The sequence below is a fragment of the Bidens hawaiensis genome, unplaced genomic scaffold (genome assembly GCF_021521415.1).
Source record: "Bidens hawaiensis isolate Kalapana, Puna unplaced genomic scaffold, B.hawaiensis_p1.1 tig00419396_1, whole genome shotgun sequence".
NCBI classification, from domain to species: domain Eukaryota; kingdom Viridiplantae; phylum Streptophyta; class Magnoliopsida; order Asterales; family Asteraceae; genus Bidens; species Bidens hawaiensis.
In genome coordinates this window covers 2,125,615-2,138,483 of record NW_027504847.1, presented here as the reverse complement: position 1 = coordinate 2,138,483, position 12,869 = coordinate 2,125,615, and the positions used below count along the sequence as shown (strand labels likewise).

Genomic DNA, 12,869 nt, shown 5'->3' with positions numbered 1-12,869 from the left:
GAAGTTTTGTTGATCTACTTGACGAATCTTCTTTGCTAGACATCTTATCTTATAATACTTGATTGAACCACATAAGTTTAAGGTTTTTGTTCTTACCACACATGATTTATCTGCCACTCAGGACTTAGTTGCCACACATGGGTCTTTGTTTGCCACACATATCTTTTTGCCACAAAGGTCTTAGTTTTCCACACGGGTGTTAGATGCCACACAGGTCTTACCTGGTTTCAGTGACCTGCTTGTAAGGTTCCGATCGAAACAAGAAGGTGAAACAATTATTTTTTTGGCTTCGTGACTTGTCCTTGGAATTTGTGGGTTTTTTTAAACCAAGAGTCCAATTAATCTTCAAAGATTGTGGAAGATTTGTGTACACCAACAAGACAAGAAGAGCAGAAGGTGATTAAAGTCAACGGTATTTTGTTTCGCTGTGGTCACAGGTTACGAGAAGGGAAAATTAATATTACTTTTAAGGTATTTAAAAGTTTTTTTCCAAACCAAAAGATAACAAGTCTATTATGACTCCATTCAAGAAAATTGAGGCGAGCCCGCTGTTGAATTAAAGACGAACAAGAAGAAAGATGGGAGACGGACCAAGTAATCAAGTCGGTTTTCCCAAAGAACTGAGTTCCTTCTTGATTCAATGTTTGATTCTTGCGTCCGTCAGTTACACAATTTACACAATTTGGATGATAAAAATCAAAGCAATCATCAAGGTTGAAGGGTTGTTGGAGGCTATTGAACCAAGAATGGAAATGATGGTCGATTGAAGATAGACGGGTTGACGATTGTGTATCTTTATTAGGCCATGGAGGAGGCTTTGGTGATGCAAGTGGCTCACCTTTCCACTGCTAAAGAGTTTTGGCATGCACGACTCGTTTCGTTGGTGGCGCAATTACTCCCGAGACACGATGGAAATTAGTAATTCTTAGTTGTTGTTGTTGTCTATTACACCCGCTATATGTGGGTTCCACGATAAAGACGAAAGACCAAGTTGCGGGCTTACTCATGGATATCGTGAAAAGGGTGGAAAACAGGCAAAAAACTTGAAACCATACGAACCGACAACATAGGTGAGTTTACATCCCATGTGTTGTAAGATTACTTGTCAAGTATAGGTGTGGCATATTAGTTACGGCCCGGACACCCCACATCAAAACGGAGTGGTTGAAAGAAGAAACCAAACCATACTTGGTATGACTCGAAGTTTGTTAAAGGCGATGTCACTATCACAAGATCTATGGGGAGATGCGGCTCATCACTCGGTTTATTTACTAAACCGGTCACCAATAAAATCCTTGAAGGATTCAACTCCGTAGGAGTGTGTTAAAGGAAGAAAACCGAACCTTTCACATGTTAAAGTGTAACATCTCAGATTTTTCGTATTTGAATTCGTATTAGTTCACCCACTCGGGAATATATTTCGAATATTTCATATTAATAAAAACTTGTATTTATAATATTTCGTATTATATTTCGAATATTTCGTTTGACAAGTTTTATATTTTAATAACCTTTAAACTTGTCAAACAATGCTTATAAATCTTTAAAATTGCTTAAAATGGCTAAAAATGCATTTTTGAAACTTTAGGGACTAAAATAACAAAATGGAAATTAGCTGGCCACCCTCCCACGTCGCGTCGCACGAGGAGGAAGACTATTCCTCGCGTGTACGGGCAAGGTCTTTGTAACAGTTTGATTTATTTTTTGTTTCGTTAAATCGTTTTATTTGCTAAATCCTTCCTTAATCGGTCCTAAATCACGAAAATTAAGCCCCAAGTTATGTCCCTTGATATTATAATATGTCCACATTCATTTTTCCTTTCTACAAGAATAAATTTATGTGTTTATTGAACCGATTTTGTCTTAATTATGTTATTCGTTTTCCTTAATCGAGTAATTACTAAAACAACTAACATAACTTTTGTGTATTTAACTGTCACACCCCGGCTTAAGGCCTAGGCGTATGACCAATAGTTGGTATCAGTTTTGTAAATATATCAGAGTTGTGGTTTATTTTAGCGGAAGACTTTGGTTATCATAAAATATTAATTTATTTGAAACTTTGCTCGGATAATAAATACCCGAGTGTTTGATTTATAAATCATGTTTAAATCTTGTTTATAATATTTTAATAATTTAAAACTGAGCCATCTCTACCTTGCGAGCGTCTATCTTCATGAATGACTATATTCCTTGATACCTGTGCTAATCTGTTCCCTGAAATGTGGGAAAAAATACGTTTGCTATATGCTGGTGAACACGTATGACTCTATAAAATATTTGAATGACAATTACAATACAAACATAGTTTTCTTAACAATCTCAGCGAAAGTATTTCTACTTCCGGTATATGTACCACTGCCCTACACACATAATCGTATTCTCCAAGCCACACGACCTTGAACAGAGAACTAATCATGACCGTTTAGCCCGTGGCTACCTAGCCTTTGATTGATTGATTGATTGGGCTTAACAGTTATGTATGGATCCAGACACATGCGTATTCGGTCTGAGTTGATTTTATTTTCTACTTTGTATTATAACGTTTTAGAAATCACATGATCTCATGTAGACATTGATTGACTCGTTACGACAAACACCCGTTCATCTTTATCTAGTATAAATATGTTTGACTGATTGAAAAGGTTAACATATTCACCTGTGATTGTCTTTTTTGAATGATACGGTGATCTCGCTTGAAACCTTAACTGTGAATGATTGATTGATTAATGATTGACCTATAAAATAGGTTTATATAAATACCCGGATCGTTTCTTGATTCGGCTAGAGACCTTTAGTCTGGTTTTAAATAGCTTTAAACTTTGATTGATCATTTGTTTGAATGAAATATTTAGACTTGTAGTCTTTCTGTTTATTTAATAATCATATGCTGAGTTTCTTCTTCATGAAGAAACATCTATAATCTGTTTCTTCTCCAATAAGAAACATTCATTGACTGCTAGCTTTGAATGTAAAATCTTATGTTTCTTACTTATAAAGAAACAATATTTTAACTATATTCCATGTATATAAAATGCTATGTTTCTTATATATTAAGAAACTATATTTTGACTATATCCTTATGAATGAAAAATATGTGTTTCTTAATTGTAAAGAAACAATACTATAATCCTTTGTATGTTTAAAGCTTATGTAAACATAATTATGATCAAGGTTTGAGTTATACCTCTGACTACGGTCTAAGCCATATAATATAATAATGAAATAATGACTTAGGCAGAAACCCTACCTTACACGGGTATTCGAAGTTCTATTACTAAGATTGGTCGAGCAGCACTTCCACTCTCTATCGCGTTCTAGAGCTTAAAATGTCGGAACCTCAGAGCTTGGTACACACTACGATGCTCGGCACGCAAAATGAGGCGACATATGGTGGTCGTCGTGTCATGCACGTAATTCGAGATAGAATGTCAGGTTATTTTTAAGTGGCACGCACTTCGAGGCACTGTCGGTATATGGCACGGATTACTAGGTGACAATTATCTGGTCTATCGGAAACCGAGGTAGTGAGAGAAAATATTCTAGATAGAGAAATATTTGGTGTGTGGAATGAATGTGTCGTGAGCCCCCCTTTTATAGTTGATTTTGGTCCCATCGCGATACGCGATGGGTCCTCATCCTTAGCCGTCGCGTATCGTGGCGTCGTATATTTACGCCGCCGTACCTTGTGTTGACACGTGTCCGCTGACTCATCAAGGTCCATCGCGATACGCGATGACCTTTGTTCTGGGCTCATCGCGTAGCGCGATGGCTTCCTGAAGTCAATTTTTCCATTTTGATCCCTTGTCTTATGTAACTTGTCACATCTTGGTTTTACTTTCATATTCCAAAAACAATAAGGCGGCTCTCAAGCGGCTCGCGTGCGAAGTGCGCCATCAAAGCGCCACATTGTGTCCAACGCCCCTCGGCGAGCGTGCAAAGTGCGCCATCAAAGCGCCACATTGTGTCCAACGCCCCTCGCCATCGGCCGAGGATCACTGGTGCATGCTAGGCATAAAAGAATATTACTATGGAAAATCTCTTCCTTATAAAGAGCTTCCATTTCTTTACCACTTTCCATGTGGGATGGGTTTTGATTTCCTTATTTATACCCAAATGGAAGGCTTTAATTTTCTTTCATCTTTCCATGTGGGATGAAATTTTCTTATTCCATATTCTTAACATGGGATGACTTTCTTTATGGAATGTATTTTATTTCCTTATAAAATATTTTTATTTTCTTTATTTAAATTTTTCTCATTACTTATTTTTGAGAATAATTTTGATCCTTCAACTTTACTAAGTTGTCATATTTGGATCGAAATTTTGGGGATGTTACATTAACCCTAAGACATTCTCCAAGCCTAAAACACTTTTCCTCAGCCACCCATATCAATAAACCCACAAAATACTTCTCTCCTTTCATCATCTTCTTCGAGAATTAATCAAGTTCGTCTTGCTATGTTGACTCTTAAGTTCAAGAACTCTTTTACCGCAAATTTCTTCTATTTCTAATAACTTTTCGGGTAAGTTATCTTCTGTAAATTCGTTCACTTTAATTCAGTAATTAACAACCCTTAATAAATTTCTAGGATTGAGGGTATTTAACGGGTCAATTGGACTCCGAATCATTAAGGGCAAATTAGTCAACAAAGTTGACTAATCAATTTCTATCACTTTTGGTCGGAATTAACTTTTGGTCTAGAAGACTTTTTGATTCACCATAAAATTTTGAGTGTACTGGACAAACCCAACTCCGGAATCGAAGTTCAGATTTTGAAAAGTACCAGCTCGCTTATTTACTGAAAACCTTATAACTTGAGTTATATACATCCGTTTGGATTGATTCATGCGACTATATTTTCTGTTTTTACTCTATTTTTATTTTGTATAAGTCTCATGTATGTTTGGAAAAGAATACTCACCTCGATAACCTTGCTCATTTTTTTATCTCTCAGTTTACTCTCTTAATCGTCAAGGTGAGTAATCACTCCCCTATTTTACCGTTTTCAAATACTTTTGGGGACCTTATGTTTATCTATTCTTATTTTTTATATTACATATTATTCATACTAGAAATTCATGATTATTGTGTTTTTGATCAATTAAATGTTTATTTGCTAATTGCTTACTTGCTTATCTGTTTAATTCTAGCCTTTGGAGAGGTCCATCATTGATACTAGCACGTTTTGATTCCAGCATGTCGTCTTAGTAGCCAAAGCCCGATTCACTAGGAAATGGCCAAACGACACCAATTACTTGCTTTCATTTAATTGTTGATATTCACAATTTTGGTTTGCAGTTTTTATCTTATATTGTATTTAGTGTAAAAAACTGGTGATTTTCTCACTCAACATATTGTTTATAAAATATATCAATTTTTTCGCAGGTTATACTTTGGTTTGAAGCTAAGGTGAAGAAACATTTAGAGATGCCTTAAGATTAAATAAACACAAGACTACTTGGAGTTTTTTACCAAAATAGGTGGAGGGGAAAAACTATTTACCAATATAGGTGACTTTAATTAAACTATTTATCAAAATAGGTTTTTTTTTATCAAGACCCACTTTAATAAGTTTTTATATTACTTTTTTATATATTAAGTTGTATATGCATATGCATGTCTATTATATCTTTGTATGAATCCATCTATATTTTAATAATTGCTTTTAGCAAAGCCAAATTATCAAAGTCTGCAACTCCATTTCCGTCACCATCTCCATCAGGCTTCCTGCCGGCCACCAATCCCACCATCATCATGCATCACTTGCATCGCTATCACTCGTGAGATGGTTATATTTCAGATCGTCGCAAAGTTGAAGAGATAGAGACGATAGATGTGGTGCAGGTCGAGTTACAGGTTTAGATCTTGGTTTTCCGGTGTTTTTGGCCTGTGTCGGATTTTACGTTTTTCGGCGAACAAAGAGGGGCGACGGCGGTTTGGTGGTTGTGAAACCCGCCTCCCCGAACAGAGGAAGACAATAGCATGGGTTTGTCTTCATCTTTGAATCTGTTCATGCCATATGAAATGGTGGTCGGCGAGGGGCTGTAGCCGGACATGTTGGCGGCAGTGAGGGTTATAGTTGGAGATGGTGGGGAAGAAAGAATGTACACATGTTCTTTTAGTTTAATAATTAAAATCAAATTAAAAAAACCTATTTTGGTAAATAGTTTTAAAATAACCTATATTGGTAAATAGTTTTTCCCCATAACCTATTTTGGTAAAACACTCAGACTACTTGTGTTGATTTGAGATTAAATTATAATTTGCTTTGAACTTGTGTACATGTATGAAATTTTCAATTTAATAAATAATTAATTAGATATTGCTGTGTTAACATTGCATGATAGTACCTTGTGAGCTGTGAAACACGGTTCGCACCCCGGCAATCCGTCGTAGGTTGGGGTGTGACATAAAGTGTTCGGATGCACGGGGTATGTAAAAGTCCTTCATACCGGTAAAAAGAAATTGGACGAACCAAGCATAGTGATGAGTCACTTAGGTACTCAATCGGGAACAAAAGCTTGCCATATGTTTGATCCGATAAAAAACTACTCGTTACTCGAGATGCCAAGTTTGACGAGTGTAAAAGGTACGCGTTAGCTGATTTTCACAAACAAGAGGTTGAAAAGGTCCAGAATGGACCGGGTTTATTTTCGGGTATGATATTGAACCCGAACCGGAGCAAGTAACAACCGGGTTTGACCCGGGTTCGTAGACCGACATGATACCGGCAAGTTAGTTCGAATCAGAGATAGAAGTGAGTCATAAAGTTCAGAAGGTGGAAGCCTACTTGTAAGCTCAACTAGGTCCGACACCGGTCTATATGAAGAACCATTACAAGTTACCCAACCGCGTTGAACTACTTGAAACACGGTTTTACCCAAGAAATTTAGCAATTTTCTTGTTGAATGTATACCGACACCTGCTGAGCAAGACCTGACAACCGACGAGCTAAATATCCTATTGCTATTCAATGACGAACCGGTAAATTTCTTGGAAGCGAATATTGAAAAACATTGGAAAAAGGCTATGGCAGTCGAGATCGATTCGATTGAAAGAAACAAGACATGTCGGTTAGTCAAAGCACCACCCATAGTAAAACCGATAGGTTTAAAGTGGGTATATAAATTCAAAACATATGAAGTGATGTATGGGTGAAAGTATTGGAAAACGGGAAAATAACTATGAGTTTACTTGCACTTTCCACTGATTCCTGTGGAGACGACCTTTCTTACCCGTACTAGTTATCAGTATTTAAGCTTATATATACTTGTTTTTTATTAGAGCACTACATCTACATTATGAAGCCAGGAATATAACCAAGTACAAGGCTCGACTTGTAGCTAGGGGTATGTCCAGAAATATGAGATCGATTTCGAAGAAGTGTCCGCACCAGTGGCGAGAATCAAAACAATTCGATTATTAATCGCTTTAGCAACAAATCGAGGTTACTTTGATGTAAAATCCGCATTTTATCATGGTGATTTAAAAGAAGAGGTGTACGTATTTCAACCGGACTCGTTAATAAGGGTCAAGAGAGAAAAGTTTACAAGTTGGCTAACGCGTTGTACGGTCTACGCTAAGCACCAAGGGCGTGGAACACTAGACTAGACGGGTCGTTAATGGAACTCAGTTTCACTCGATGTAAACAAGAACAAGTGGTTTACAAAGGCGTTCCGATAAAAGGCTACTAATCGTGGGAGTTTACGTGGGAGTTTAGATGTTATCTTTAAAAAAAAAGTTATTGTAGAAAATCGAGTCGAGTACTGTAGCGAATCGAGTCGAGTTACTGTAGCAAATAGAGTCGAGTACTGAAGCAAAAACATTGTAGCATTCGGGGGTACTGTTCACCCGGAAAAAATAAAATTAAGCACTCTTGGAAATAAAACTTTTTTTACTTTCTCTCTATAATCTTCATCTTTTTCTCTCCTTTGTATTTGCAAAACTAAGATCCGAGATTCGAGTTTTGTTGTGATTCCCACTAACTAACAACACAGATTGATCAGAGTAAAGTTGTGAGATCCATTTTGAGGACCTATAGTAGATCTGATCGAAAGCCCGCGGTATTTAACTCATACAAGACCCGATTTGAGTTACTCAGTTGGTTATGCAAGTCGGTTCATGCAATCACCAACTCAAGATCATGCTCAAGCGGTTAAATATATTCTCTGATATCTAATAGGTTCACTTGACTTTGGTATCACTTACTCCATGCGGAAACAGTTCATTGCACGGGTATAGTGATAGTAGTCATGCAATGGATATGGATGATGGCCGGACTACAAAGTGTTTGATTGTCTACTATGATACATGACCGATATCATGGGTTTCTCAGAAACAAGGAATGCGTGTTATCATCATGTGAGGTTGAATTTTTGGTAGCCACATCGGCTACATGTCAAGCCTTATGGCTTCGGGGTTTGTTGTCAGGAGAAAATGAGGAAATTATGACATTGATCGTGGATAATTCATCGGCTATTGCCTTGATGAAGAACCCGGTTTTTCATGGAAGACATAAACACATCAACACATGGTACCGATTCATTCGGGATTGCATTGAAATAGAACAAATTTAGGTGGAGCATGTTAGTGGAGATTTACAAAGAACAAATATCCTTTCAAAAGCGCTACCACTGTTGAAGTTTAACAAGATGTGAAGCTTCATCGGTGTTACAAGATTTGGGGGTGATTGTTAGTGTAATCTTGCGTAAGTGCGGGGACCTAGTGCTCGTAGTTACAAACTTAGAGGGTTTTTTAGTTACTTTTTCTCCTATTTTTGACTAATAAGTAATTGTATGGTTATAAAGAGGGCTATTTGTAATCAAGTAATCACAACATTAACAATCAATACAATTGAAGTTTAGATTTGAAATCTTATTATCTTCACAAACATCATATACATATCTAATTATTAGTAGTTTGTTAAGATACCAAATTAATTAACTCATTTATAAATTAAGTTAATTATTAGTAGTTTAAGATACCACGTGCCGTTTGGCGGGCATGGGGTCGGGTTTTATCGGGGAATACCTCAATATGTGGACCGCTAGGGGCTCCGTCTGTCCAAAATCGTGGCCGCCGGGCTACCTTTAGCCAATGGGGGCGCGTACGGAGTACCCGACGCTACTTAGTTGATTGTTAATAAAATTAACTTATTTATAAATATACATTCATAGAAGTACGTGAAGCATAAGATCCGCAACCATTGAGATTACCAAGAATAGCAGAGTGGAAACTTTTATAAGGCTTAATACCCTAAAAAGCCACTACATCAATAAACTAATGGATCTTTGTTTATAAAAGTCATTGACCGCATCTAAGAAGAACATACAATATAATGAAAATAAATAATACCATGTTATATTATTTTTCATTTTAATAGTTATTTTGAAAACGACTTGCGTTTTAAACAAGTTTAATGACATATAATAATTGGGGTTTTTTGTTAGTGACTAATATATAGAAAAATAGGTTATCATTTTTTTTGTAAAAATAGAGAAAATATGTTATTTTTTAAGGTACTAACTCTTATTATATAATTCTCTTATCATATCATATCATACGTTAACATATCATGTTAAGCTAAAAGTAGCATACCATATTATATCATATCATATCATATCATAGTGTTGTGTGTCATATCATGTCGCATCATTTCATATTATGTCGTATCATATCATATCGTATCGTATCATATACAAAAACATGTTATAACATATTATATCAAATGATAACACATCATATCATATCGTATTATCCCACATCAAATGCATTTTAATTGTTCGTATTTTGGTTCTAGCGTAGTGGGAAGGACCTATGACAGAAGGACCTATGACACAAAACATTTACCATTTGATGTAGAATTTACTTCCACAACAACAATATAATCAATTAAAATGAGAATTAAAATAAGGTTATTTGCTAAATATAGTAGTAAAGTAATTTGTTTTCTATATTTGCTCTTAATTTACCGTTAGTTGCTAAAATCTTAAAACAAAATGAAAAGTTTGTTGCCTTAGGTTTCCCACAACAAACATAAAAACAAGCACACGATGTCGGGAAGTAAATGGCGATATAGTTTGAGGTTACATGAGGAATCAATGATGGTGCCAACGTTTTACATAGTAACATAATACTCCAAAACTCAAACAAGATTTTATGGAACTACAGAGAATTATGCTCAATAAGACCAATATTCAAACGACATTGTATTGTCAACGAAGATGAACGATGAGACTGGTTTTATAGTTTGTAAAATACTCGTCCAACGAATGTTTAGTGTCCTAATTAAATGTACCATTAACAATATTAATCATAACAAATGATAACACGGTTGCATTTAGCGCCAATGGAAGTTTTTATGCACTAGCTTCGTCGTTATGTCCCTATTCTCAGTCCACAGACATAAGAGAAATCCTGACATTGTTGAAGAAAAGGATTTCAAGGCTTTTAAGATTAGAAAGAAAAACTTTGTACTTCATATGAAGTTAAATGACTTTTGAATGTTATATTGATGAAAATTATCAAACATACCACTAATTATCATATAGTAAAAACTTGTTACATAAATCATACGTTGAATTTATTATTTATTTTACCTTCCAATTATTTTTTTTCTAAAAAACAAGTTATTTACACCTTCACATACGACAAACATTTACATGATTTGTGTGTGATATGAAAAAAGAAAAATGAAAATTATGAGAGAAAATAAAAAGTAAAAATAAAAAGAAGAAAAACTTGCTATATATACCCATTACCTTCTTCTTCTAAGTCCCCACTCCTCACCACAACCAAATTTTAGTGTTTAGATTGGCCTCACAACCTACTAATATAAGCCATGAAAGTGAGTGGGATATTAGTCCCTTTCAAGATCCCATGGCGATCGATTATCATTCTCTTGTTGTTGGAATAGGTGGTCTCGGAAATGTTATGCACAAGGTAAAATGATAATTCTTTTTTTCTTTGCATAATTATTCATTTCTAGGGTTCATGTTTTTGGTTTGTTTTGCCCAAATTTCATTAGTACCGTATATTCTTTGGCATAACCGCCTAGGGTTTACAGTAACAAACCAAAAACAGGGTCTCATGCATACTTGATCAAACAAACATACGCCATATGAGTTGTTTAATGCACATATATTGCCTTCACCTTGATTGTTAATGAAACTATGAAAACAGCTCGTGTTTAGTCTATGAACATGTAGCGTATTAACTAATCAATCATGCTTTTTTTGTTATTCAATACATTAAATCTGTATACAACTCATGTTAAAGGGATTGAGAAAAAAAGAAAGAAAAATAAAAATACAGTATTTTTATGTATAGTCATCGTCTTAATATGATTTAGGTCTAAAGAATTTTCATTGTTTTGAAAATCAACGTGGTCACTTGTACTTGTTCATGTTTGTATAGGGTCCCTCGTGTCTTCCATACATGCCAAAGGGTCAGACTTTGGCATTCAATTACAAGCCAGAGTCTCTTTGAACGCGAGTGCAACATATCGCAGGGTAAATAATTTCTCTCTGTCTTCTTTCCATCTCATCCATTGTTGCAAACTGTTTTTGTTTTAAGTACATTAAAATTGCTTGAGATTTTGCTATATATGTATGTTATATATTACTTGCGATTAAAGTTTGTGATATAGGTGTTATATTTTGATTTATGATGAACTGAATTGCTTAAGTTACAAGTTATGGTTAGATTTGGTCATCGTTTTACAATCACTTTACTAATTTCAATCAGTTCACTTGATTTATGTTGGTCAGATTCTTTGTGATTGTGTAATTATTAATAATATAGACCACGCTCTAACAACCGTTGGTCTATAGCCTAATAACTGTTTGTTGGTTAAATCTGGACCGCGTTAAATGAGTGAAATTTATTTTTCAAATCAAATCTCAAATTAAGTTAATAGGAGAAAGATACGGTTTTAGATAGAGCACAAGATTTTCGTAATGGTAATATTGTTTGGGCCAAATGCACGGAGGGGAACCCGACCTGGCCCGCCATCGTTATCGACCCAAAACAAGCCCCGAAAGCCGTTAGGGAGGCGCGTGTTTCCAACACTATTTGTGTTATGTTCTATGGGTATACAAAGGAAGGAAAAAGGGTGATGTTTTTGCATATGTAAATATGTTACTTTCATTAAAATATTTTATGAATATATGGTTATGAAAGTTGAGTTTATGGTCTAATAATTTATGTTGTTTTGTGTTAGGATTATGGATGGATCCCTGATGGGATGATATACCCGTTTCTTGAGTACTTGGAAAGGTGTGTGTATATAAGTCATATTAATGCATATACTGTTAAAGACCGTTTAATTAACTAATTGTATTTGTTCAGTTTTTCGAGACAAACTCGATTATATAGCAGCATGCCTCATGATTTTCGTAAGGCAATACGTGAGGCGTACCAAGCAGGCAACGTGTATTTAAACACGAGATTTGAGTACATGGAGGGACGTTCTACAACACCTCAGGCCGTTAATATTCCCGTGGTTAATGTTTCTGACATTCCAGAATCAAGTCACCGTGGGCAGGCAAGTTGTTTTAAACATTTTTCTTCACTAAATTTGTACTAACTTATATGTCTAATTTGTATTTATGCTTCAGATTTCTGATTACCACCCACTGAACACAACAGTTTTGATTAGGATAATAGGATAATATTATATTGTTGTTTTTGTTACCGAAATTACATTTGTAATGTCTAGGATAACTGAAACAGTTTTGTTAGACAATGATGCATTAAGGCTATGTTGTGGTTTAGCGCCAACGGTGCCAACAACAAACCGCACCACCACCATATTATGATAATAAAATGACATTTGCAGAAATTAAATTATTAAAATGACATTATT

At 35.4% G+C, this 12,869-nt stretch overlaps 1 long non-coding RNA gene across 1 annotated transcript; it reads left to right on the top strand.

Moving 5' to 3' along the window:
• The first annotated feature begins 11,459 nt into the window (after positions 1–11,459).
• Positions 11,460–12,762, top strand: LOC143608648 (uncharacterized). The gene is made up of 3 exons (XR_013149302.1): positions 11,460–11,514; positions 12,225–12,280; positions 12,353–12,762. It is a non-coding gene; the product is annotated as an uncharacterized LOC143608648 (long non-coding RNA).
• Positions 12,763–12,869: the final 107 nt, after the last annotated feature.